Below are 3,427 nucleotides of genomic sequence, written 5' to 3'. Positions count from 1 at the left end.
AAAAAAAAAAAAAAAAAAAAAAAAAATATTTTGTTCATCAAAATGTATTTTCAGGCCAGGCGTGGTGGCTCATGCCTGTAATCCCAACACTTTGGAAGGCAAAGCGGCTGGATCACCTGAGGTCAGGAGTTCAAGACCAGCCTGGCCAACATGGCAAAACCCCGTCTCTACTAAAAATATAAAATTAGCCAGGTGTGGTGACAGGTGCCTGTAATCTCAGCTACTCAGGAGGCTACTAAAAATACAGTATAAAAATTAGCCAGGTGTAGTGGCAGACACCTGCAATCTCAGCTACTCTGGAGGCTGAGGCAGGAAAATAGCCTGAAACTGGGAGGCAGAGGTTGCAGTGAGCCAAGATCCTGCCACTCCAGCATGGGCAACACAGCCAGGCTCTGTCTCAGGGGAAAAAAAGAAAAAAAAACAAACGTATAAAACCCATAGAAAAATGGCCAGGCACAGTGGCTAATGCCTGTAATCCTAGCAGTTTGGGAGGCCAAGGCAGGCAGATCATGAGGTCAGGAGATCAAGACCATCCTGGCCAACATGGTGAAACCCTATCTCTACTAAAATACAAAAAATTAGCCAGGCATGGTGGTGCGTGCTTGTAGTCTCAGCACTCAGGGGGCTGAAGCAGGGGAATGGGAATGGCTTTAACCCAGGAGGTGGAGGTTGCAGTGAGTCTAGATTGCGCCACTGCACTCCAGCCCAGGGACAGAGCAAGACTCCTTTCAAAAAAAAAAAAAAAAAAAAAAAAAAACCATAGAAAATTGGGCAAAGACAATGAACAGAGCATTTCAAGATGAGAAAACACACATATGGCCAATAAACATATGGTGAGATGCTTAACTTTATTAATGAGAAAAGGAATGCTAATCAAGACTACAATAAGATAACTTCTACCCTTATTCAATCCGAGAATATCAAGTCTGAGAATATGAAGTGTTAGAGAAGATGTTGCTCACAGAATCTCTTCCCATTCCACAAAATTTAACATTTGTACAATTGCTTTGGAAAATATTTAGTATTACCTACAGACCGGACAGAGTTGAACATTCATAGTAATTCTACTCCTTGGTTCAATATCAAAAGAAATTATTGCTAAGTACAACAGAAAGTAGAAAAAACCTTTAAACAAGTTAAATGTTTATCAATAAAAGAATGGTAAATAAACTCTGGTATAGTCACACAATAAAATGACATCATAAGATTCCACATAATCTTAGACAATTCCATACAGCATAATTCTTTTTTTTTTTTAACAGAATTAAAAACATGTGTTTTAAATAATATTTTTAGGAAACACAGATAAAATAAAATCACATATATCAAAAGAATAACAGCAAAAATTAAAGAAATGATGGATGCCCCAAATGTGGGCAGGCAAGGAATGAGAGGGAACTACACTACATGTATGTGGGTTAATAGCAAGAGCCTCTCTGTTGAATTGGATGATTCATGAATGCTTAGTCACTATTAAAAAAATAAATAAATAACTGAAGGCTTTGCACTGGGCCTTTGGTGAGAACGTGTCAAGATGCAAAGATTATGACTAATCTATTTCTGTGTACTATTTGTAATCCATTTCAAACAGGTGCAAATAAAACAAACAAAAAATCCCCAATAATCTCAGACTAAAATTTTAGATTTATTTTTTAAAATATAGGCATATCACAAAGGAGAAATAAAAAAAAAATCAGGCTAAATGTATTCTTTGAGAGTGGGGGGAGGTGGGATACTGATTAATTCTCAGTATTGACAGGTATATTTCAAATATGGCTAGTAAAAATTTAAACATAAGAGATAAAAAAACAGAATCATAATCAATAACGCTTTACAGGTGAAGGAAAAAAAAGAAATAAGAATGTTTAACAAATGAAAAACATCTAACATTAGAAATAAGAAGAAACATGGCCGGGCACGGTGGCTCACACCTGTAATCCCAGCACTTTGAGAGGCAGAGGCGGGCGGATCACGAGATCAAGAGATTGAGACCATCCTGGCCAACATGGTGAAACCCTGTCTCTACTAAAAATACAAAAAAATTAGCTGGGTGTGGTGGCGCGCACCTGTAGTCCCAGCTACTCGGGAGGCTGAGGCAGGAGAATTGCTTGAACCCGGGAGGCGGAGGTTGCAGTGTGCCGAGGTCGCGCCACTGCACTCCAGCCTGGCGCCTGGTGATGGAGCAAGACTCTGTCTCAAAAAAGAAAAAAAAAAAAAAGAAATAAGAAGAAACATATCGATTAACATAATAAGTTTGTAAGAAATAAGAGGGTGAAGCAAACTCAGTGCTTCAAATATTTTATTTATTCATTTAGAAAATTAAAAATTAGAGTTAACAAATTACGATATGCCACTTGAGACAGTAAAATATTTTAGGCCGGGTATGGTGGCTCACACCAGTAATACCAGCACTTTGGGAGGTGAGCAGATTGCCTGAGGTCAGAGGTTCCAGACCAGTCTGGCCAACATGGTGAATCCCCGTCTTCACTAAAAATACAAAAAATTTAGCTGGACATGGTGGCGTGCGCCTATAATCTCAGCTACTCAGGAGGCTGAAGCAGGGGAATTGCTTGAACCGGAGAGGTGGAGATTGCAGAGAGCCGAGGTCACGCCATTGCACTCCAGCCTGGGCAACAGAGTGAGGCTCAAAAACAAAAACAAAAAACAAGATTGTAACACAGTGTATATTTAATTGGTTTGATAAATTATATGAACAAACAATTGGTCAGAACACAGATATATATGTTAATTAACTAAAAATATAAGTAGCTACAGAAAGTAGTGACCTTTATTTTCCTTTATGAGACTCTAGTAATAGAATTTTCTTTAAATAAATAGCGTACACCTGAGACTGGTATAGGGTGGTTTTTCTAGCTCCACCCTTTAACTGTTCTTAGCCTCCTCAGGACACAAATTCTATTTTGTTTATTAAAACCATGTGAAGTGGGCCTATTATCCCTTGCCCTCCTTTTTTTCAAAAATAGAGGAAACTGAGGCTCAGAAAATTGAGCAGTCTTTCTAGATCACAAAACTAGTTAAGTTATGCTCCCAGGATTTAAAGCCCGACAATTGATCCTAGGGCCAACATTTAATCACTAGGCTATCATTGATAGCACAGTCCATGTGAGATACTCTATGCACTACAAAAACCATATCAGAGCATATAAAAGGCAGGCTAGCCACTAAGTAAAATCGTAACCATGCTTTCTGTTTGCCCTTACTCTTAAAAGATTTTTATTAAGTTTGCAATATGTGGCAATCTCTGCTATAAGACTTCATAAGGAAAAAAATCATGCTCGTCCTTTGCTGCCCTCTTATGGAAGATGTACATAGATGTACAAAAAATTTCCAGCCAATAACTGCAGTCTAACTTTGCCACCATAACTAAACTGTTTCAGGGGTACCTAGCTTTACATGATAGATAAGT

This window comes from Sapajus apella, unplaced genomic scaffold (genome assembly GCF_009761245.1).
Source record: "Sapajus apella isolate SASKATOON/1434 unplaced genomic scaffold, GSC_monkey_1.0 scaffold70, whole genome shotgun sequence".
Taxonomy (NCBI): domain Eukaryota; kingdom Metazoa; phylum Chordata; class Mammalia; order Primates; family Cebidae; genus Sapajus; species Sapajus apella.
This window is presented reverse-complemented; position numbering follows the sequence as displayed.